We start from the raw sequence: 25,496 nt of genomic DNA on the forward strand, positions 1-25,496 counted from the left end.
CAGACAGGCGGGCCAGGGGCAGACAAGGGGAGGACGCGAGCGACCAACATCCGGCGTCCGCGGCCACGCAAACTCGTCCCAGATTTGGCCGGGTTTGGGTCGTCCCGGACGCCGCGGCCATCCGTTTTAGGGATGGGTCCGCGCGCTGGGCCGCGTTTTTGTCCGATTCGACCCATTCGGACGCGCGGGCGCGGTTTGGGTCGCCCCTTGGAGATGCCCTAAGGCACATACACCTGCACGCGCTCCTGCTTCTGTAGTATGAACGGGGAAGGTCTGTTCTCTGCGAGTTCACAGAGGAGATTGGTTACCATGGTGTTTTGCCAAAGGTATGAGGCTTTCCTCAGACCTTGTGAACTGAATTTGAGTTTTGGGTTTGAATCCACGTCTTACACAATTCGAGTTTGTCTTCGCCAAATCTGATGAGTTCTCTCAGTACCCCTCTTAGCCTTGTGAGCTTGGTATAGTTGGCCATGCCGACAGGATGAGCCGAGTCTTACTGGCTCACATTTTGCATCATTTCTCCGCGACTAAGTATCGTCAGTTTTCTCAACCTTTTCTGCTACAGATCTGATATCGAGTTCCATTCCACACATGCACCTGTCGATCCGGTTTTCCGATCCAGATTCTTTTTTTTTTTGAGGAAACAAGAACGTGTTCAAACAGGATTACAACGAGGACCGAACACGCACCCACACCCTAGAAGCAACCCGAAGGCCACCTGCCCAAGACAAAGAGCGAAAAGAACCCACTGAAAGCAGAAAATATCAAAGAAGACCCTGCAGGTCCTGTAGCTCAACCACCGCACTGCCCGCCCGCGCCGAACACCAATGCCGCCGGAACGTCATCGGAGAAAAAAGGCGAGCCTGCGACAGACCCAAGAACAGCCAGGGCTCGTTAGCAGCCAAGCAGCGTTGCAGAACCGCAAGAGTCATCCGACGCAGCCGCCGGAATGGAAGTCGTTGACCGAACATCGGCGGGGAAACATCCCCGAGCCACCGCTGCCTCGCCGTCGCCGTCTCTAGCCGAAGCCAGAGAGAAGAAGCGAAGACGCTCTCCACCAACCACCAACCTTGTCGAAGCAGGCGAGCACCAGGCTGCCCCCACAGCAGCAGGCTCTCTCTTCTCTCTCTTCCGATCCAGATTCTGCTGGCTTCTCCATCGGTTTGAAGACATCAGATGCCAAAACTCCATTTCGCGCGTCTTCTAGCCGAAGACGAATACGCCTCCATTGCAACGAACGCGGTTTGGTTATTCTGACCCCATTTAGCGTGTTCCTTCGGGATAAACGATTCAGCCAACGAATGCGCCTCCCTCTAGTAGGGAGGGAGGACCAAGCCCCCGCCCGCTCTTTCAAACAATCCGCAAGCCCCGTCCGCCGGCTAGGGTTCCCATTCCTTATAAAAACCACACCCCGCGTCCGCCGCCGCGCTCGCTTTTCAGCTTCTTCGGCCTCGCGAGCTCTCACTCTCTTCAAGCACCAACAACTCACCATCCATCCGCGGGAAGGTGAACCTGCATTCCCCCTCACCCCCCCTCTCACATCAAAGATCTTGTTAGCTGGGTAGACGCTGGCTACTACTCGTACATGGATACAAATTGGTTTGATCTATCAGAACATTTGGTTGAACTGCGCGTGTTGGGTCTGACCACAAACGCGAATCCTAGTTTAGGATACAAGCGCTAGAGTTGGGAGGCGGCCATCGAGTCGTACGATCTCGTGCGGTAGAGCATCTCCAACGGGGCGATGCAAACGCGCGAAACGACCAAACAAAAATGCGTATGGAACCCGCTCCAGTGGGATGACGCATAGTGACCGGGTCATCCGCAGTGACGCAAACATGGCCCAAGATTACAGCAGGTTTGCGTCTTTACGGATGCTGCACGGAGGCAGCAGTCGTCCGCCCGGTGCTTGCACAGACCCGCTGGCACCGGCACAGATGTTTCATCTTCCGTGGCATAACTTACGGGCGGCGCGCTGCAGCTTTTCAGGGCCGCGTTAATGGCGCACCTCGGCTTTCGCGAGCGTACGCTGGTGGGCGGTGTCGCAGTGGCAGGACATTGAAGGCGAGATGGCATCCGAGCCTCTTAAAGGTTCGCTATCGGCCCCCATGTTCCCCGACCACACCATTGCCAGAGTCCACCCTATCAACCCGACCGACGCCATGGGGAAGAAATGTTGGCCGTTTTGCAAGATCAAAAACGACCACGAGGCTAGCGGCTCGCGGTCCGGCAAAAGCCGCGGGTTGGCCGGTACGTCCGCATGGAGTTCGCGCGCCGCCTCTCGGAGGAAAACCAGCCGGTGCCATTGCCGGACGCAAACCAGCCTTGAGGAGGCTGCTACCTCAACTCCAGGCGCGTGCCGGTCCCCCGTGTCACGTGAGGGCCGAGAGCGCCGTGACGAGGTGTGTCGCCACCGAGCGATCTTGTCGGCCGATCTCCGAGAAGATCTGGCGTACGCGCTAAACTTATACAATTGGATCTCGTTCGGGACGTGGGAGTTCGACGCGCGCCGCGAGCTGGATACCTCGGCGACCTCGACTAATTCAACAGCGAGATCGCCGCGAAAGAAGAGGAGGACGAGGAGGCGGAGCGCACAGACTACGACCACAACGACGGTGGGCCGGCGTGGAATTCGGAGACCCGGCGCCGGACAATAGCGAGGAGGAGGCCATTGCCATGGCACTGGTCAATAGCGAGCTCGACAAGCTGAACGAGCTCGCTATGTGGGACGGGCTCGCCATCCAGCTTCGCGAGTCGGCGCTCGTGCAGGGGAGGCCGGCGACTCCTCCGGCCACGTCGACGCGTTCCACGACGGCGTGCTGGCTGCTGCTCCTTCAACGGCCTGGGACGGTGGCCATCTTCACCACAGTCTCCTGCGCCACTGACGGCCTGGCCGCAGTTGCCGCAGCCTGCCCTTCCTCATCCACCATCGGCGTACCAGCTTCCATAGCCGACGCCGGAGTTCATCGACCTCGTCACTGACGATGAGAGCCAATAGCTAGGTTTTAGCAGGCCTTTATGGCCTTTTTTAAGTCTTTTTATGTTTTTTATTAATGTAAATTATGGCTTTTATCAAAGGGAAAAAAGTATGCGTCGTGCCGCTGGAGCCACCTCGACGGTATCGGACGCACGGTCGATTTCGATCGTTTGGACCGGCGCAAACGGACGCGACGCGGCCGTCTTGGCGTCCGAAATGCGTCGCCCGTCCTGCTGGAGATGCCCTTATGGTCAAAAGTTAGCATGGTGAAGTTGATTGGGCACCCAGATTCGGCCACAACGAGGACGGGGCGCGGTCGTTGGCGTCCTGTAGCCAGATTTTGGAGGTTGCTGCTGCCTAGGATATTGGGTGATTTGGGGCCCTGAGAGGGAGACCTATACTGGCGTCAGATTTATTTGCGCCTTTTGGATTGGAAGCTGGTCTTAAAACATTGCGCCAATAAAACGCCAAGCTTGCTTTGCTTATGAAATGCTACATTCCTGTATTGCTTTATCTGAAATTCCACTTGAAATGCTATGTTGCTGCATTGCTTTATCTGAAATTCCACCCTAAATGCTACATTGCTATATTGCTTATGAGATGCTATCTTATATAGCTTATCTGAAATTCCACTTGATGATAAGTTTGCCCTTGTGACCATGTGCAGTCATGTCTGGGTGCCTACTGAATTGCATCTTAGTTCGTTCTTGGACTACTTCAATGCACTAAATGCTTCAAACTGTTCTCTATAGTAAACATGCTGCATGTCCAGGGACGAAGCTAGAATTGTTTTCCAATGGGGTCAGTTGTATGATACTTGAATTTCACTGGGGTCATTCTCTATAATTACACATCCATTACTGCTAATTAGTGAAGGATATGACAATTTTCACTGGGGTCAGCTGACCCCAGCGCTTACAAGGCAGCTCCGTCCCTGTGCATGTCTTGTTATGTTTGAGTCATTCCCTCTATTAATAATGGCATGCCGTGGATTGAAGGTGAAGCATTAGTTAGCTCTGTTTGAACCTTCTTTCGTAACCTAAACTGTCCACTTGTTTAGCCTACCCGACTAATTTCTTTCATGACCTATGCATCTAATATGGAAAGGAAACTGACTTTTAATCTGACTTCTGACTATTGCATCCTGCATATCTGCATTCATACTCTCTTTTGTATTGCACTGTATTGTTTCCTGAAACGGTCGATCTACACAAGCTTCCTTTTTCACTCCTTTGCTAATGAGCAGCTCTAAATGAATAATACTCCCTCTGTTCCATTCTATAGTGTCTATAGTTTTTTGGCACGGAAATTAGCGTAAGAGTATTTTTTACACAAGACTCCTAGCTGAACGATTTGAGATCAACGTAAAAATTGGGAAATTCATATATTTCTAACTTACCATAACAAATTTGGGAGCTGCACGATTTGGGAGCTGAACGGGGAGGGGGTAATTGAAAAAAAGCTAAGCTAAAACCTTATATTCTGAAACAAATGTCAAAAATCTATAGGCACTATAGAAAGAAACGGAGGGAGTAACTGGTTATGCCAGTTTGTGGATTTGCTATGTACTTCTGTGAACCTGTTTCATTTGCATATTGTAATGCTAAATTTGTTCAAAGAAGACATCTTGGAAGGCATTATGATAGAAATTACTGTCTTGACAGGTCATGACGATCGGCTCTCACCTCACTGCCTACAACTCCCAGGCCGAACGTGAGCTCAGGCGAGAGCAATCCCAGCTGCAGTAACAGCAGCAGCAGATGCGGCGTGATCAGCTTCGCAGGGATCAGGAGGCGCTACAGGCTGGTCGCGAGCAGCTGCGCCAGGATTATGAGCAGCTGCGCAAAGATCGTGAGCAGCTGCGACAGGATCGTGAGCAGCTGCAGCAGGAACTCCTTCGCAGGGATGATAAAGCATTGGAGGATGCCCAGAACCAGCTTCGCAGGGATCAGGAGGCGCTACAGGCTGGTTGCGAGCAGCTGCGCCAGGATCTTGAGCAGCTGCGCAAAGATCGTGAGCAGCTGCGAAAGGATCGTGAGCAGCTGCAGCAGGGACTCCTTCGCAGGGATGAGAAAGCATTGGAGGATGCCGAGGCTGGTGACGTTCCGATCGCTGGTACTTGTGGGCATAGGTGAACTGTGGTGGGACTGGGGCACCATGGTAGTTGGGTCAACTCACCAGAAGTGAACAGTAGTGAGACTGCAACACCATGGTAGCTGTCTGTGATATACCAAGTTTAATGTTTTTTAGTAATTCGTATCTATTGCCACTAGGTATCTCTAGTTACCTCTCCTGAAGTGAGACCTGGGCACTTTTATCTATTGGATCTGTAGTTACTAGTTACCTCTACTGTTGTTGAACTGTGGTTGTATCTATTAGAAGGCTTTGAGTACTCTTGTTTCTTGTTTGTCGTGGTAATATGATTCGGTACTGGCCTTGAGTTTGTTGCTGTAATGTGATTCGGTAGGCCTTGATTTTGTTGTTGTAATGTGATTTGGTAGGCCTTGAGTTTGTTGCTGTAATGTGACTCGCCACTGGCTTCGTTTCGAGTATTACTTTGGTGACTCGTCATTTTTATGTTAAGATGGATTCTGTGGTGTCTGGGAGTGTGTCTGTTGGCTATCTAGCACACCGAACTTTTCAGGGGAAAATTTGCAAGCTTTTCAACTTGAAATGCAAACTAAAGTACTTCTAATTCTATATCTAGTTTTGGCTGACCATCGGACCAGCCGAAACTGGTGCAGAACTGCAGGTTACCAAAGTGGATATCCATTGAAACAAAGCCCCCCTGAATGTCAAATAAAGAAGTGGCTATAAGCAGGCGAATGTTGTAATAGTGCACAAGGGATGAACCAAATAAATCTGTCTATTTGAAAATCATATGCATAACTGAATGTGAGAGTACATGTAATTTTGAGAAGGAATTGACCTCACACCAAGATCAAATTTTGTTGCGTACTCCTACCTTTCTATTTTCTGAACACAGTAATTCCAAAGAATGCAGAATCACAAGGTTATTTTTTACACAGTTAAAAAAGAATCAAGCTCTGAGGCCGGTCGAAAATATAGTAAATAAACTGCCCACATCATGTCCATTTGCTACTCAGCTTAGCTGAACCATCCACTGCCACAAAAACTATCAGAACATATAAAATTAGGTAATCGTTTGTCTATCTATGTTGAAATTCAATCAAAAGATCACATACTTTAGTCGAGTAGGCATAACTGTTTGTAACTTAATGCTCATGTATAAGCTCACAAACAACATTACTTATTCTTCTATGAAAGCTGTCAACAAAAATCGTCAGAGGCACCTGCTCAATAACCGGTTATGCCTAACAATCACTGAAGATTCCAGCAAATACTAACAGAACCATCAATTAATACTTGCCAATGAGGCAGTTTTCATCTTCTCTTGCGCTTATGCTCACCTGTCATCCACAGTTGTTGCTGATGAAGTTAACTAAACGCTACCTCCTCGGACCAATAAGCAGAGTGGAGGGGGACGCACACAAAAGTACGAAATCTGAAATACTAAAAAGAAAGCTGCACAGACTGGGGGAAAATCCAACCAAATGTACACAACATTTAAGAAAACCCGCTTCACTTGTACGAAATTGGATGTCGTGGCGAAGGTGAGTTTGCAGCGTGTATCCCAGCTGCCTCCTCCTCATCTCATGTGGCCTTTGTCATCAGGCTGCATTCGACACCATCACTCTCATCCTAGTCCGCATCAGGGCGAGCGCAGTAGAAGCTCTAGCAGGACACTTGCGCAGAATTCTCGAAATTGGGAGCGCATGGTGTACTCCCATGATTTACTAAAACTTGAAAGTTTAAGAGCATCTCCAACCGCGTCCCCCAAAGCTCCCCAAAAGGATTTGGAGCACGACGGACCAAAAAACGTTCCCAGCCATATACCCCAAAGCCTCTTTTTGTCCGGCGCAGCTTAATACGGTGTCCGGCGCCTCAAGCCCGTTCCCGCTACACAGGGTACGCTCCGGCCATGCCGGACACAACGAGTAGCGAGGCGAGGAGACGCGGGCCCGACGCGTCAGCGGTACATTCAAGTTTAAACCTAATCGTCGCCTACCTCGCGACGGAAGTTATTGACGCGGAGTGACACATGAACGAAGCAGCTTTGCCTTAATGGCGACGGAGGAGAAGGCGAGGCGTCTCGTCGGTGTTGCGCCGCCTCCACGTGTTGTCGGCGTTCGCACGCCACCGCGCGTTTCCCGCGCTTTCTTCCCGCCGCTCTGACCTCTTCCCGCGCTATCTTCCCGCCTCATCTGGCAACGCCGGCGTCTATAAAAGGCCTTCTCGGCTCAATGGCAGCCACCACAGCCGCCGACACCCCTTTCTGAAGGAGATATGCCCTAGAGGCAATAATAAAGTGGTTATTATTATATATCTTTATGTTTATGATAAATGTTTATATACCATGCTATAATTGTATTAACCGAAACATTGATACATGTGTGATATGTAAACAACAAAGAAGTCCCTAGTATGCCTCTTAACTAGCTTGTTGATTAATGGATGATTAGTTTCATAATCATGAACATTGGATGTTATTAATAACAAGGTTATATCATTATATGAATGATGTAATGGACACATCCAATTAAGCGTAGCATAAGATCTCGTCATTAAGTTATTTGCTATAAGCTTTCGATACATAGTTACCTAATCCTTATGACCATGAGATCATGTAAATCACTTATACCGGAAAGGTACTTTGATTACACCAAACGTCACTGCGTAAATGGGTGGTTATAAAGGTGGGATTAAGTATCCGGAAAGTATGAGTTGAGGCATATGGATCAACAGTGGGATTTGTCCATCCCGATGACGGATAGATATACTCTGGGCCCTCTCGGTGGAATGTCGTCTAATGTCTTGCAAGCATATGAATAAGTTCATAAGAGACCACATACCACGGTACGAGTAAAGAGTACTTGTCAGGAGACGAGGTTGAACAAGGTATGAAGTGATACCGATGATCAAACCTCGGACAAGTAAAATATCGCGTGACAAAGGGAATTGGTATCGTATGTGAATGGTTCATTCGATCACTAAAGTCATCGTTGAATATGTGGGAGCCATTATGGATCTCCAGATCCCGCTATTGGTTATTGGTCGGAGTAAGTACTCAACCATGTCCGCATAGTTCGCGAACCGTAGGGTGACACACTTAAAGTTGGATGTTGAAATGGTAGAACTTGAATATGGAATGGAGTTCGAATATTTGTTCGGAGTCCCGGATGAGATCCCGGACATCACGAGGAGTTCCGGAATGGTTCAGAGAATAAGATTCATATATAGGATGTCATTTTGATGAGGTCTAAGACCCCGTGTGTGGCCCGATCTCGCGGATTGACTTCGAAACCAAGGGGGAAGATGGAAGAACGCGAGGAACACGAAGAACACGACGAACACGAGGAACTCCGAGACTCACGCACGCACACCAACCCGATACACCCGATGCTTACCTCCGTGGCTCGATGGACCACGCCAATAGAATCTCCGAGGAAGAGGCCGTGGCAGAATTCCCGGCGAGAGATTGGGGTTGGAGAGGAAGAGCTTGGTGAGGGAGAGAGAGTAACTTGTACTAGAATCTCACTCAACAAGATCAAAGTCAACAACCAAGGTGCCTTGATTACAGAGGGATGATACCCAAGGGAGACTAAGCTCAAAGGTAGGTTTGAGTTCAAAACAAGTCTAAAGAGGTGAAGGGGCGTCCTGGGGGCTTATATAGTCTTACAAGGCATCGCGGGCCGAAAAGGTACAAGTGAAACAGGTTCGGGCCGATTTGGGTAACTTAAGTCGTGCAGGCCGGTCAGGAGGCCGGTCAGACCGGACCTGGGACCGGGCAGGCCGGTCCAGACCGGATCCTGGACCGGGCGGCAACCGGACGGGGTTCCGGGGCCCCGGGATAGCGCCCGGATGGCACAGGTGGAAAACCCGGTTTGGACCGGGCGTCCCGGTCAGGAGGCCGGTCAGACCGGGTTCTGGACCGGCCGGCCATCTTCTCTTCCTTGCGCTCTTCGGGCGATTTCCGGTCCAGCCCCATGTCCATCTTCACGTCCAGCTGCTCCTCTCCTCCTCTTGACCATGGTGTGCCCTCCTCTTTGTGATCTTGATGCTCCTTGTACCTAATGACACATAGCACGTCGGCATGAGGTAGCAATCCATCCAAAGGGGTACCAAGATCAAGGGTGGTGAGGAGCGAGTTCACCTCATCATGTAGAGCTTTGACTCGGGCTCGTGTCATCGGTCCACTTGGGGGACTTGTTGGTCTTGGTGTGGAGGTGACCGAAGGCCACCCCGCATCATCTCCCCCCCCCCTTGGGAAAGAGTCGTCCTCGACTCTTGTTCCTCTTCATCTTCATGATATGGCGACAAGTCCGCAACGTTGAATGTGTTGCTCACCAAGTACTTGGAGGTGGGGATGTCGATGACGTAAGCGTTGTTGTTGATGCGTTTGAGGACCTTGAAGGGACCATCTCCTCTTGGCTTGAGCTTCGAGTTGCGTTCATGAGGGAATCTTTCCTTCCGGAGGTGGATCCAAACGAGGTCGCCTTCTTGAAATATGCGTTCCTTCTTCTTGGCGTTGAGGCGGGTAGCTTGACGAAGGACATGTTCTTGAATGGTAGCTCTTGTTTCTTCATGTAGCTTCTTCACGGCGGCGGTGCGCTTGTCGAAATCCATGTTGATCCGCTCATGAAGGGGGAGCGGGAGTATGTCGAGTGCCGTGAGCGGCTCAAACCCGTAGACGACCATGAATGGACTCCTTGATGTAGTCGAGTGCTTGGCGCGGTTGTAGGCAAACTCCGCGTGTGGAAGGAATTCTTCCCATGACTTCAAGTTCTTCTTCACGAGGATGCGTAGGAGGGTGGACAGGCTTCGATTGACCACTTCCGTTTGGCCGTCCGTTTGCGGGTGCGAGGATGATGAGAATAAGAGCTTCACTCCAAACTTTGCCATGAGCGACTTCCAAAGATAACTCATGAACTTGACATCTCGATCCGACACAATGCTTTGCGGTACTCCATGTAGGCGAACAATTTCCCTGAAAAACAATGAAGCAATGTGTGAAGCATCGTCGCTCTTATGGCAAGGTATGAAATGAGCCATCTTAGAGAATCTATCCACTACCACGAATATAGAATCATGACCATGCTTAGTGCGAGGCAATCCTAGAACAAAATCCATGCTAATATCGGTCCATGGTGCATGTGGAATAGGCAATGGAGTGTAAAGGCCATAAGGGTTGGAGGTAGACTTAGCTTGTAAGCATGTGGTGCACCGGCGGCAAAGGCGTTCGACGTCGCGGTACATTCTCGGCCAATAGTAGTGGGTTGAGAGCATGGCATATGTCTTCTCTCGACCAAAGTGTCCCATAAGACCACCTCCATGTGACTCTTGCAAAAGCAATTTTCGAAGCGAAGACTCGGGAATGCAAATCTTGTTAGCTTTAAACAAGTAGCCATCATGCAAATAGAAATCATCCACTCCTCGTTCAACGGAGCACTTCTCAAATATGGGAGCAAAGAAAGAATCGGAAGGATAGAGTTCTTTGATCTCTTCAAGTCCCAAAACATGAAAATCCAAACGAGTTAGCAAAAGGGTGTTTTTGCGGGAAAGAGCATCCGCCACAACATTGTCCTTGCCCTTCTTGTATTTGATCACATATGGGAAGGACTCAATGAACTCGACCCATTTTGCATGTCGTTTGTTCAAGTTGTGTTGGCTTTTCAAATATTTCAAGGACTCATGGTCGGAATGAATGATAAACTCTTTTGGCCAAAGATAGTGTTGCCAAACTTCAAGAACACGAACCAAAGCGTAGAGCTCCTTGTCATATATAGGATAGTTGAGGCGTGCGCCATCTAACTTCTCACTATAGTATGCCACGGGTTTGCCCTCTTGCATAAGAACACCACCAATACCAAGCCCACTTGCATCACACTCAATCTCAAAAGTTTTTGCAAAATTTGGAAGAACAAGAAGGGGAGCTTCGGTAAGGCGTTTCTTCAACTCATCAAAAGCATTTTGTTGGGCCTTGCCCCAAACAAACGGAACATTCTTCTTGGTAAGCTCATTCAAAGGGCAAGCAATGGTGCTAAAATCTTTCACAAAGCGGCGGTAAAACCCGGCAAGTCCATGGAAGCTTCGGACTTGACCAACATTTGTAGGAGTAGGCCAATTATGGATGGCCTCCACCTTGGAAGAATCAACTTCAATCCCATTAGCGGAAACCACAAAGCCAAGGAAAACCAATTTGTTTTGAGCAAAGGTGCACTTGGGGAGGTTAGCATAAAGCTTTTCATGACGCAAGATGCACAAAACCTCTCTCACATGTTGCACATGGTCCTCGAGACTTTTGCTATAGATGAGAATATCATCGAAATAGACAACCACGCTCTTGCCAATGAGAGGACGCAAGATGTGATTCATGAGGCGCATGAAAGTAGATGGAGCATTGGAAAGACCGAAAGGCATAACGAGCCATTCATAGAGACCGAGTTTGGTCTTGAATGCCGTTTTCCATTCATCACCAATGGCCATGCGGATTTGATGGTAACCACTACGCAAATCGACTTTAGAGAAAATCGTGGCACCACTAAGTTCATCAAGCATGTCATCTAAACGCGGAATGGGATGGCGGTAACGGACGGTAATGGCGTTGATGGGGCGACAATCCATACACATCCGTTGCGTCTCATCCGGTTTAGGCACAAGAATCACGGGAACCGCACAAGGGCTAAGGCTTTCGCGGACGTACCCTTTGGCGAGGAGATCTTGTATTTGTCGTTGGATCTCCTTGGTCTCTTCGGGGTTGGTGCGGTAGGCGGCACGGTTTGGAAGCGGAGCGCCGGGTATGAGGTCGATGCGGTGTTCTATGCCTCGGAGTGGTGGTAGTCCATGAGGGAGCTCATCGGGGAAGACGTCTTGAAATTCCTGCAAAAGAAACAACAAAGACGGAGGAATGTTGGTTAAGTCGTTAGTCGCCGACGAGGGTCCCTTGCATATGAGCACATAGTGCAATATGGTGGATGGGTTCTCTTGGAGCTCTCTCCACTCACTCTTGGTGGCTAGAAGGACACTCTTGGACTCACTCATATATGGCTTGTGGCGCTCACTCTCTTTGTGGTGGGTCGCTCCCTCTCCTCTCATCTCACTATGGTGGGTGCGGAGTTGTGCCCTCGCTAAAGCCTTCGCATTATCCGCGATGATTTGGCTAGGAGTCATCGGGCGCAATTCGAACTTCTTGTCATTGACCTTGAAGGTGTATGTGTTGGAGAGTCCATCATGTATAGCCTTCTTGTCATATTGCCAAGGGCGGCCAAGCAACATATGGCACACCGTCATGGGTACCACGTCACACTCGATGGTGTCCTCATAAGGGCCGATCTTGAAGTTGACGGTGACGGTATGTTGTATCTTGACGTTGCCCTTGTCACTCAACCATTGGATATGGTAAGGGTGAGGATGCTTGCGGAGGGTGAGGTTGAGCTTCTCACACAACTCGGTGCTTGCAAGGTTATGGCAACTTCCACCATCTATGATGACCTTGATCGACTTGCCACCAATTCCGGCACGGGTTTGGAAGATGTTGCACCGTTGTTCTTCTATAGCATGAGGTTGTGTGGTTAGCACCCTTGTGACCACAAGTGAGGGACTTGGGTCATGTTCACATAAGAGAGGATCTTCTCCACTTTCTTGCTCATAAGCTTCTTCACTTTCCACGGCGGCTTGCACAAGGGCTTCATATTCATCCTCATCAAGCGTCTCGATGTCACCATTCTCCATAGTGATCATAACCTTGGTGTTCTTGCACTCAAACGATTTGTGACCTTGGGTGCCACACTTGAAGCAAGTGACACTAGAGGGTCCCGTGGATGCCTTAGAGGAGGCGGTGGAGGAGACCGTTTGCTTCATGCGACTTTGGATAGTCGGTTTCTTGGATGGTGTAGAGGATGCGTCGGCCTTGGCACTTGTAGCATGAGGAGTTGATGTAGTAGGAGGAGTCGATGTAGCGAGCTTGGAGGAGAAATAGGTCTTGGCCTTGGAGTACTTGATGTCCTCAATCACTTGGCGCTCGGCCTTCGATGCTTGGTGGACCAACTCAACCATGTTGGAGTAGGGTTGGAACTCGACGATCCTCTTGATGGGGTAAGTAAGGCCATTGAAGAAACGAGCAATTGTTTGTTCCTCGGACTCTTGGATGTTGGCTCGCATCATAGTGAGCTCCATCTCCTTGTAGAACTCCTCAACGGTCTTGGTGCCTTGCTTCAACTTTTGGAGCTTGTTGAAGAGGTCGGTCATGTAGTGCGTGGGGACAAAGCGAGCATGCATCTCTTTCTTCATGTCTTCCCAAGTGTCAATAGGAGGTTCACCCTTTTCTTCTCGAAGAGTGAGGACTTGCTCCCACCAAGTGTTGGCGTAGTCCTCGAACTCAAGAGACGCCATAGCCACCTTCTTGGCACCGGAGTAGTTGTGGATGCGGAATATCTTGTCAACCTTGAGTGCCCATGAGAGGTAGGCCTCGGCATCTTCTTCTCCCTTGAACTTTGGCATGGTGAACTTGAGTCTTCCGAACATGTTCTCTTCATCCTCCAAGGTTCTTCTACGAGGAGGGGCGCCTTCATCTCTTGCGGCTAGAGGAGGAATAGGAGGTCTTCTACGGCCAACCATAGCATTGGGTTGGCGTTGAAGATGAACGCTTGCTTCACTTGGTTCACGGTGAGGATGTGGTTGAAGATCTTGTCGCGGTTGAGGACGATGCTCAAGGTTGGGTCTCTCATCTTGATCATGGTGTGGCTCTCCTCGACCACGTTGGTCATGGTGAGGGTGGCGGCGGAGGTCTCGCCTAGGTTGATCTTGAAGACCTTGGTCTTGGGGTTGGCCGTCACGCCCATGGTGGGCATGGCGATCCGCTTGGTGACGATCTTGTTGAAGGCCTTGAGCTTGTGGAGGACGCTCATGTGGACAAGCATGGCGATGTATCTCTCCACGCCTAGAGTTGGAGCGAGAGTCTTCATGACGAGCTTGTGGGCGATGAGGTCGATGATGGTCTTCATGCCTTGAGGAAGAGCTTGAGGACGAAAGGCCACCATGAGAGTAATAGTCTTGTGGCGAGCTTGATGAAGAGGAAGTAGAGCGGTGTCGGCGATGGCGACCCAAATTGGTGATGGCGCGCTCGAGGCTATCCATGCGCCGCTCCATGTTGGCATCATTGGCCGCCATTTGGCCATTCAAGTTGTCCGTAGCTTCACGAAGAAGAGCCAAGTCTTGGTTCACGGTGGAGAAGTTGTGAGCCACCTCATCGTATTGCTCATCTATGCGCGTCTCGAAGAGGGTGAGTTGCTCCTTGAACTCTTGTCGTTGCGTCCATAGATGTGTTGAGTAGCCAACCTCTCGGTGTTCCGGAGGATCTCTTCATCCCTATTGGTATCTCCGTTCCTATCCATGATGGAAAGACAAGAACTATGTTGTGTATGTTAGTGGAAGGAGACTACCTCGCACTCTTACCAAGGTAAGATAGTATTGAGGCAATCCACCAAGCCGAAAGCAAGATCAAGTGTATCGGGAACACACGCAAAAGCTAGCAAATATGGTGTTAGACGAGTGTTGTGGAAAGCCAAAAGACAAATCCAAGATCGAGTATGTTGTTAAAAGTGGGTGAGGTCCAAAAATCCAAATGTCAATGTGAAGATCACTATAAACACGGAAAAAGTTGTGGAACACACACACGAGATAAGCGGGGTTAGTGCAACCAAAAGTGAGCGGAAAAGTGTATATATAAGTGCTCGTTGTCACACTAACACAAGGAGAGCCAAAGCTTCGGTTGCAAAGGAAGAGACAACAAGATTCACACGCGGCCTCTCTTCTCGTATCTCTCTTTGCTTAAAAGCTTTTTCTCTTTTGTATATGGTGGCACTTGCACTCGTTTGTATCTTTGGTGGCACGTGGACACTTTTGTATGTATGGGCGTATGGATGTATGGATTTATGGATGTATGGTGCTACTCGCACTCTTTTTGTGTTTTTGGGGCTTTTTCACGCACTATGTTAGCGTTAGCCTCGCTTTTGCTATCTTGCCACACGAGTGTTTGCTTGGATGCCTTACTCAACGCGACACACACACCTCACAATGCGGGGCCACGTGCAATGTCTCGCAACACTAGACAAGCAATGCTCGATGGGATAGATCGCAAAAGGAAGGGGGGTTACAAGGTGAAAGCTGCAAGTTATACCTGCGATGGTGGTGGTGGTGGTGGTGGTGGTGGTGGAGATCGCCGGAAGTCGAGGTCGAAGGAGGGCGCGAGGAGGCGCCCGGTCTGGGGCCCGGTCGGACCGGATCCTGGACCGGCCTGCCCGGTTGCCGCCCGGTCGACCGGGTTCTGTGCTGGCTCATCCGGTCGTGGGCCCGGTTGACCGGGTCCGAAACCGGATTTCGCGATTTGGAGCTTTCTCTCTCCTGTTCTTCCCCAAACCAAAACCAAATCGACCAAAACGAAGGGAAACGATGGAATCGGAGGCTCAAAGTTGGGGGAATAGTAGATCAAGCACAACAACACCAGATCCACGGACCAAAACCACTCAAAACGCAACCAAATCACAGATCGGTCAAGAGGCAATTTGGGGCTATTTTTGGGGATTTTTTTGGAAAAATTTCTAGGAACGAAATCGAGTGGGTGGAAGGTCAAATCCGCGGTAACCAAGAGCTCTGATACCATATGATGAGGTCTAAGACCCCGTGTGTGGCCCGATCTCGCGGATTGACTTCGAAACCAAGGGGGAAGATGGAAGAACGCGAGGAACACGAAGAACACGACGAACACGAGGAACTCCGAGACTCACGCACGCACACCAACCCGATACACCCGATGCTTACCTCCGTGGCTCGATGGACCACGCCAATAGAATCTCCGAGGAAGAGGCCATGGCAGAATTCCCGGTGAGAGATTGGGGTTGGAGAGGAAGAGCTTGGTGAGGGAGAGAGAGTAACTTGTACTAGAATCTCACTCAACAAGATCAAAGTCAACAACCAAGGTGCCTTGATTATAGAGGGATGATACCCAAGGGAGACTAAGCTCAAAGGTAGGTTTGAGTTCAAAACAAGTCTAAAGAGGTGAAGGGGCGTCCTGGGGGCTTATATAGTCTTACAAGGCGTCGCGGGCCGAAAAGGTACAAGTGAAACAGGTTCGGGCCGATTTGGGTAACTTAAGTCGTGCAGGCCGGTCAGGAGGCCGGTCAGACCGGACCTGGGACCGGGCAGGCCGGTCCAGACCGGATCCTGGACCGGGCGTCAACCGGACGGGGTTCCGGGGCCCCGGGATAGCGCCCGGATGGCACATGTGGAAAACCCGGTTTGGACCGGGCGTCCCGGTCAGGAGGCCGGTCAGACCGGGTTCTGGACCGGCCGGCCATCTTCTCTTCCTTGCGCTCTTCGGGCGATTTCCGGTCCAGCCCCATGTCCATCTTCACGTCCAGCTGCTCCTCTCCTCCTCTTGACCATGGTGTGCCCTCCTCTTTGTGATCTTGATGCTCCTTGTACCTAATGACACATAGCACGTCGGCATGAGGTAGCAATCCATCCAAAGGGGTACCAAGATCAAGGGTGGTGAGGAGCGAGTTCACCTCATCATGTAGAGCTTTGACTCGGGCTCGTGTCATCGGTCCACTTGGGGGACTTGTTGGTCTTGGTGTGGAGGTGACCGAAGGCCACCCCGCATCACATTTTATGTGATTTAAAATAATCCGGAAGGTTCTATAGAAGGTTCTAGAAGGTTCTAGAAAAGTACGGAAGAAACCACCAAGGAAGGTGGAGTCCCGGAGGGACTCCACCTCCATGGCCGGCCAACCCTAGAGGGGGAGGAGTCCCAAGTGGACTCCCCCTATGGGGGCGGGCCACCCCCCCCCCCCCCCACATGGAAGGGGGGAATCCCACTTGGGTGGGATTCCCACCTTGGGTAGGTTTCCCTATCACATGGAAGGTTTTGGGTTCGGGTCTTATTCGGAGACTTGTAGTCCAACACTTGGGGCTTCCACCTATATAATGAGGGGCCAAGGGGAGGGGGCCGGCCACCCCAAGACCACAGCCTGGCCGCACCCCTATAGTGGTCGGCCACCCCCTCCCAAATCCTAGCCGCCCCCTCTCTCCTCCATAGCTCCTGCACGCTTAGCGAAGCTCCGCCGAAGTTCTCCACCGCCACCGACACCACGCCGTCGTGCTGTCGGATTCAAGAGGAGCTACTACTTCCGCTGCCCGCTGGAACGGGAGGTGGGCGTCATCTTCATCAACAACCGAACGTGTGACCGAGTACGGAGGTGATGCCCGTTCGTGGCGCCGTGATCAAGATCTTCTACGCGCTTTTGCAAGCGGCAAGTGAACGTCTCCGCAGCAACAAGAGCCTCATCTTGTAGGCTTTGGAATCTCTTCAAGGGTGAGACTCGATAATCCCCTCGTTGCTACCGTCTTCTAGATTGCATCTTGGCTTGGATTGCGTGTTCGCGGTAGGAAAATTTTTGTTTTCTATGCAACGTTATCCTATAGTGGTATCAGAGCCGTGTCTATGCATAGATGGTTGCACAAGTAGAACACAATGGTTTTGTGGGCGTTGATGCTCTTGTTATCTTTAGTTTGAGTACTTTGCATCTTTGTGGCACAGTGGGATGAAGCGGCTCGGACTAACTTTACATGACCGCGTTCATGAGACTTGTTCCTCGTTCGACATGCAACTTGTATTGCATAAGAGGCTTTGCGGGTGTCTGTCTCTCCTACTATAGTGAAGATTCAATTTACTCTTCTATTGAAAACATTAGTATCAACGTTGTGGTTCATGTTCGTAGGTAGATTAGATCTCTATCGAAAAACCCTAAACCACGTAAAATATGCAAACCAAATTAGAGACGTCTAACTTGTTTTTGCAGGGTTTGGTGATGTGATATGGCCATAATGTGATGATGAATATGTATGAGATGATCATTATTGTATTGTGGCAACCGGCAGGAGCCTTATGGTTGTCTTTAAATTTCATGTTGAGTAGTATTTCAAAGTAGTTGTAATAGTTGCTACATGGAGGACAATCATGAAGACGGCGCCATTGACCTTGACGCTACGCCGACGATGATGGAGATCATGCCCGAAGATGATGGAGATCATGTCCGTGCTTTGGAGATGAAGATCAAAGGCGCAAAGACAAAAGGGCCATATCATATCACATATGAACTGCATGTGATGTTAATCCTTTTATGCATCTTATTTTGCTTAGATCGCGACGGTAGCATTATAAGATGATCCCTCACTAAAATCTCAAGATAATAAAGTGTTCATCCTTAGTAGCACCGTTGCCAAGACTTGTCGTTTCGAAGCATCTCGTGATGATCGGGTGTGATAGAATCAACAAGTGCATACAACGGGTGCAAGACAGTTTTGCACATGCGGATACTAAGGTGGCCTTGACGAGCCTAGCATGTACAGACATGGTCTCGGAACACGTGATACCGAAAGGTAGAGCATGAATCATATGGTTGATATGATGAACACTTTGAGTGTTCGCCATTGAAATCACACCTTGTCTCGTGATGATCGGACTTAGGTGCGGTGGATTTGGTTCGTGTGATCACTAAGACAATGCGAGGGATATTGTTTTGAGTGGGAGTTCACCTAGATTTTTAATTATGTTGAATTAAAATTTGAACTCAATTTGTCATAAACTTAGTCTAAACTTTTGCAAATATATGTTGTAGAGATGGCGTCCCTGTAGGATAACGTTGCATAGAAAACAAAAATTTTCCTACCGCGAACACGCAATCCAAGCCAAGATGCAATCTAGAAGACGGTAGCAACGAGGGGGTATCGAGTCTCACCCTTGAAGAGATTCCAAAGCCTACAAGATGAGGCTCTTGTTGCTGCGGTAGACGATCACTTGCCGCTTGCAAAAGCGCGTAGAAGATCTTGATCACGATCGGTTCCGGCGCCACGAACGGGCAGCACCTCCGTACTCGGTCACACGTTCGGTTGTTGATGAAGACGACGTCCACCTCCCCGTTCCAGCGGGCAGCGGAAGTAGTAGCTCCTCTTGAATCCGACAGCACGACGGCGTGGTGTCGGTGGCGGTGTAGAAGTCCGGCGGAGCTTCGCTAAGCAAACCGGACAATATGAAGTGGAGGAGCAAAGCTAGGGTTTGGGAGGGGGTGGCCGGCCACTCAAGGGGGGCGGCCAAGCTATGGTCTTGGGGTGGCCGGCCCCCTCCCTTGGCCCCTCATTATATAGGTGGATCCCAAGTGTTGGTGTCCAAGTCTTCGAATAAGACCCGAAACCAAAACCTTCCATAGGAGGGGGCAAACCTAGCCCAACTAGGACTCCCACCCAAAGGTGGGATTCCCACCTCCCATGTGGGGGGGTGGCCGGCCCCCTATGGTGGAGTCCACTTGGGACTCCACCCCCACTAGGGCTGGCCGGCCATGGAGGTGGAGTCCCTTGTGGACTCCACCTTCCTTGGTGGTTTCTTCCGGACTTTTCTAGAACCTTCTAGAACCTTCCATAGAACCTTCCGCGACATTTTATTTCACATAAAATGACATCCTATATATGAATCTTATTCTCCGGACCATTCCGGAACTCCTCGTGATGTCCGGGATCTCATTCGGGACTCCGAACAAATATTCGAACTTCATTCCATAATTCAAGAACTACCATTTCAACATCCAACTTTAAGTGTGTCACCCTACGGTTCGAGAACTATGCGGACATGGTTGAGTACTCACTCCGACCAATAACCAATAGAGGGATATGTAGATCCATAATGGCTCCCACATATTCAACGATGACTTTAGTGATCGAATGAACCATACACATATATTACCAATTCCCTTTGTCTCGCGATATTTTACTTGTCCGATGTTTGATCGTCGGTATCACTCTATACCTTGTTCAACCTCGTCTCTGACAAGTACTCTTTACTCGTACCGTGGTATGTGGTCTCTTATGAACTCAGTCATATGCTTGCAAGACATTAGACGACATTCCACCGAGAGGGCCCAGAGTATATCTATCCGTCATCGGGATGGACAAATCCCACTGTTGATCCATATGCCTCAACTCATACTTTCCGGATACTTAATCCCACCTTTATAGCCACCCATTTACGCAGTGGTGTTTGGTGTAATCAAAGTACCTTTCCGGTATAAGTGATTTACATGATCTCATGGTCATAAGGACTAGGTAACTATGTATCGAAAGCTTATAGCAAATAACTTAATGACGAGATCTTATGCTACGCTTAATTGGGTGTGTCCATTACATCATTCACACAATGACATAACCTTGTTATTAATAACATCCAATGTTCATGATTATGAAACTAATCATCCATTAATCAACAAGCTAGTTTAAGAGGCATACTAGGGACTTCTTGTTTGTCTACATATCACACATGTACTAATGTTTCGGTTAATACAATTCTAGCATGATATATAAACATTTATCATAAACATAAAGATATAAATAATAACCACTTTATTATTGCCTCTAGGGCATATCTCCTTGATCTCCCACTTGCACTAGAGTCAATAATCTAGATTACATTGTAATATACCTAACACCCATGGCATTCTGGTGTTGGTCATGCTTTGCCCTAGGGAGAGCTTTAGTCAACGGATCTGCTACATTCGGATCGGTGTGTACTTTGCAAATCTTTACTTCTCCATCTTCGATGTACTCGCGAATCGAGTGGTAACGCAGCTTGATATGCTTCAGCCTCTTGTGTGACCTTGGCTCGTGTGCATCGGCGATGGCACCCCTGCTCTCACCGTAACTGATTAATGGGGCCAATGCACTCGGAACCACACCGAGCTCTACAATGAACCTCTTCATCCATACCGCACGATGAAGCCTCCGAAGCCGCTATGTACTCTGATTCCGTTGAAGACTTTGCCACCGTGCACCGCTTCGAGCTTGCCCACTTATCGCAAAGCACCATTCAATATAAACACGTACCAGATTGTGACTTAGAGTCATCGGGATCGGTGTTCCAACTTGCATCGGTGTAACCGTTTACAACGAGCTCTTGGTCACCTCCATAACAAAGAAACATATCCTTAGTTCTTTTCAAGTACTTCGGGATATTCTTGATCACTGTCCAGTTGTTCCATTCTGGATCACTTTGATATCTGCTAGTCAAACTAACGGCATGTGCTATATCCGGTCTAGTACATAGCATGGCATACATGATAGATCCTCTGCCGAGGCATAGGGGATGTTACACATCCTTTCTCTTTCTTCTCGCCGTAGCCGGTCCTTGAGTTTTACTCAATACCTTGCACAGTAACATAGGTAAGAACCCTTTCTTACTTTCGTCCATTCTAAACTTCTTTAGAATCTTGTCCAGATATGTACTCTGTGATAGCCCTATTAGACGTCTTGATCTATCTCTATAAATCTTGATGCCTAATATATACGATGCTTCACCAAGGTCTTTCATTGAAAAACTATTATTCAAATAACCCTTAACAACTGCTTAATAGTTCTATATCATTCCCGATCAATAATATGTCATCTACATATAATATCAAGAATGCTCTGAGCTCCCACTCACTTTCTTGTAAATACGGGCCTCTCCATGACACCGTATAAACCCGAAGTCTTTGATCACCTTATCAAAGCGTCGGTTCCAACTTCTCGATGCTTGCTTCAGTCCATAGATTGAACGCTGAAGTTTGCATACTTTGTCGGCATTTTTAGGATCGACAAAACCTTTGGGTTGTACCATATACAACTCTTCCTCAATGTCTCCATTAAGGAACGCCGTTTTGACATCCATCTGCCAAATCTCATAATCGAAAAATGCAGCTATTGCTAACAAAATCCTCACAGATTTCAGCTTCGCTACGGTGAGAAAGTCTCATCGTAGTCAACTCCTTGAATTTGTCGGAAACCCTTTGCGACAAGTCGAGCTTTATAGACAGTAATATTACCATCAGCATCTGTTTTTCTCTTGAAGATCCATTTATTTTCGACAGCCTTTCGGCTATCAGGTAAGTCTACCAAAGTCCATACTTTGTTATCATACATGGATCCCATTTCGGATTTCATGGCTTCTTGCCATTTGTTGGAATACGGGCTCATCATCGCTTCTTCATACGTCGCAGGGTCCTCATCATTGTTATCCACAATCATGACATTTAGACAAGGATCATACCAATCGGGAGTGGCACGTTCCCTTGTCGATCTGCGAGGTTCGATAGTTTCCTCGTTCGAAGTTTCATGATCATTATCATTAGCTTCCTCTCGTTGCCGGTGTAGGCGATGCAGGTACAACTTCGATCTTGCGCTACTACGATCAACGAGTATAGATTCATCAATCTCATCGAGTTCTACTTTTCTTCCAGTCACTTCTTTAGTGAGAAATTCTTTCTCAAGAAAGGTTCCGTTCTTAGCAACAAAGATTTTGCCTTCGGATCTGTGATAGAAAGTGTATCCTATAGTTTCCTTAGGATAACCTATGAAGACGCATTTCTCCGCTTTGGGTTCTAGCTTGTCCGGTTGTAACTTCTTTACATAGGCTTCGCAACCCCAAACTTTCAGAACGAATGACTTAGGTTTCTTATTAAACCATATTTCATACGGTGTCGTTTCTACGGATTTTGATGGTGCTCTATTTAAAGTGAATGCGGCTGTCTCTAATGCATAACTCCAAAATGATAACGGCAAATCAGTAAGAGACATCATACTACGAACCATATCTAAGAGAGTTCGATTACGACGTTCGGACACACCGTTTCGTTGAGGTGTTCCCGGCGGTGTCAATTGTGAAAGTATTCCGCATTTCTTTAAATGCATGCCAAACTCATAACTCAGATATTCACCTCCACGATCAGATCGTAGAAATTTGATCTTCTTGTTACGTTGATTTTCTACTTCACTTTGAAATTCCTTAAACTTCTCGAAAGTTTCGGATTTATGTTTCATGAAATAGATATACCCATATCTACTCAGATCATCTGTGAAGGTTAGAACATAACGATAACCACCGCGCGATGCTACGCTCATTGGTCCACATACATCGGTATGTATGATTTCCAATAAGTCAGTAGCTCGCTCCATCATACCAGAGAATGGAGTCTTTGTCATTTTTCCCATTAGACATGCTTCGCATCTATCAAGTGACTCAAAGTCAAGTGATTCAAGTAATCCATCAGTATGGAGTTTCTTCATGCGTTTCACTCCAATATGACCAAGGCAGCAGTGCCACATATAAGTAGAATTATCATTTAGTTTAATTCGCTTAGCATCAATGTTATGTATATGTGTATCACTACTATCGAGATCTAACAGAAATAAGCCATTCTTTTGTGGTGCTTGACCATAAAAGATATTATTCATAAAAATAGAACAACCATTATTCTCAGACTTGAATGAATAACCGCCTTGCATTAAACAAGATCCAGATATAATGTTCATGCTCAACGCAGGTACATAATAACAATTATTTAGGCTTAAAACTAATCCCGAAGGTAGATGTAGAGGAAGTGTCCCGACTGCGATCACATTGACCTTGGATCCGTTTCCAACGCGCATCGTCACTTCATCTTTCAGCGGTTGTCGTTTATTCTTTAGTTCTGTTTCGAGTTACAAATATGAGCAACCGAACCGGTATCAAATACCCGTGTACTAGAACGAGAACTAGTGAGATAAACATCTATAACATGTATATCGAGATATACCTTCTTTCTTCTTCTTGACAAGGCCGCTCTTTAGATCAGCCGGATACTTGGAGCAATTACGCTTCCGGTGTCCCTTCTCCTTGCGTAATAGCACTCAGCATCGGGCTTAGGGCCGTTCTTAGGTTTCATAGGAGGCGTGGCAGCTTTCTTGCCACCCTTCTTGAATTTTCCCTTAGACTTGCCCTGTTTCTTGAAACCGGTGGTCTTGTTGACCATCAACACTTGGTGCTCTTTCTTGATCTCAATCTCGGCAGCTTTTAGCATGCCAAAGAGTTCAGGTAACTCCTTGTTCATGTTACGCATATTGTAGTTCATCACAAAGTTCTTGTAACTTGGTGGCGGTGATTGAAGGACACGATTAATCCCAGTCTGTTAGGAATCACTATTCCCAAGTCATCGAGTTTCTTCGCATGCCCGGTCATGGCGAGCATGTGCTCACTAACGGAGCTGCCTTCTTCCATCATACAGTGAAGAAATGTTTCGATGCTTCATAGCATTCCACTGCCGCATGAGTCTCGAATATAGCTTTCAGCTCATTCATCAACTCATGAGGATCATGGTGCTCAAAACGTTTTTGAAGATCGGATTCAGGATCGCACAGGATGGCACACCGAACTTGAGAGTACCGAGTTTTCCGAGTTGCGTAAACAGCTTTTACTTCATCGGATTCATCTTCTGCGGGAGGGTCACCTAGCGGTGCATCAAGCACAAATTGCAGATTTCCGAGAGAGGAAGATCCTCACATGACGGAACCGGTCGGTGAAGTTGCTACCGTTGCTCTTAAGTTTCTCTTTCTCTAGGAACTGATTAAAATTGATTGAGGACGCCATCTCTACAACATATATTTGCAATAGTTTAGACTAAGTTTATGACAAATTGAGTTCAAATTTTAATTCAACATAATTAAAACCCTAGGTGAACTCCCACTCAAAACAATATCCCTCGCATTGTCTTAGTGATCACACGAACCAAATCCACCGCACCTAAACCCGATCATCACGAGAAAAGGTGTGATTTCAATGGCGAACACTCATAGTGTTCATCATATCAACCATATGATTCATGCTCTACCTTTCGGTATCACGTGTTCCGAGACCATGTATGTACATGCTAGGCTCGTCAAGGCCACCTTAGTATCCGCATGTGCAAAACTGTCTTGCACCCGTTGTATGTACTTATCGAATCTATCACACCCGATCATCACGAGATGCTTCGAAACGATAAGACTTAATAACGGTGCTACTAAGGATGAACACTTTATTATCTTGAGATTTTAGTGAGGGATCATCTTATAATGCTACCGTCGCGATCTAAGCAAAATAAGATGCATAAAAAGGATTAACATCACATGCGGTTCATATGTGATATGATATGGCCCTTTTGTTCTTGTGCCTTTGATCTTCATCTCCAAAGCACGGATATGATCTCCATCATCTTCGGGCATGATCTCCATCATCGTCGGCGTAGCACCAAGGTCAATGGCACCGTCTTCATGTTTGTCCTCCATGTAGCAACTATTACAACTACTTTGAAATACTACTCAACATGAAATTTAAAGACAACCATAAGGCTCCTGCCGGTTGCCACAATACAATAATGATCATCTCATACATATTCATCATCATATCATGGCCATATCACATCACCAAACCCTGCAAAAACAAGTTAGACGTCTCTAATTTGGTTTGCATATTTTACGTGGTTTAGGGTTTTCGAGAGAGATCTAATCTACCTACGAACATGAACCACAACGTTGATACTAATGTTTTCAATAGAAGAGTAAA

The 25,496-nt window shown here is 48.1% G+C and overlaps 1 long non-coding RNA gene across 1 annotated transcript; it reads left to right on the forward strand.

Moving 5' to 3' along the window:
* The first annotated feature begins 217 nt into the window (after positions 1–217).
* LOC139829652 (uncharacterized) lies at positions 218–5,553 on the forward strand. Its single transcript, XR_011745142.1, has 2 exons — positions 218–326; positions 4,642–5,553. It is a non-coding gene; the product is annotated as an uncharacterized lncRNA (long non-coding RNA).
* The last annotated feature ends 19,943 nt before the right edge of the window (positions 5,554–25,496 follow it).

This window comes from Lolium perenne, chromosome 5, assembly GCF_019359855.2.
Source record: "Lolium perenne isolate Kyuss_39 chromosome 5, Kyuss_2.0, whole genome shotgun sequence".
Taxonomy (NCBI): domain Eukaryota; kingdom Viridiplantae; phylum Streptophyta; class Magnoliopsida; order Poales; family Poaceae; genus Lolium; species Lolium perenne.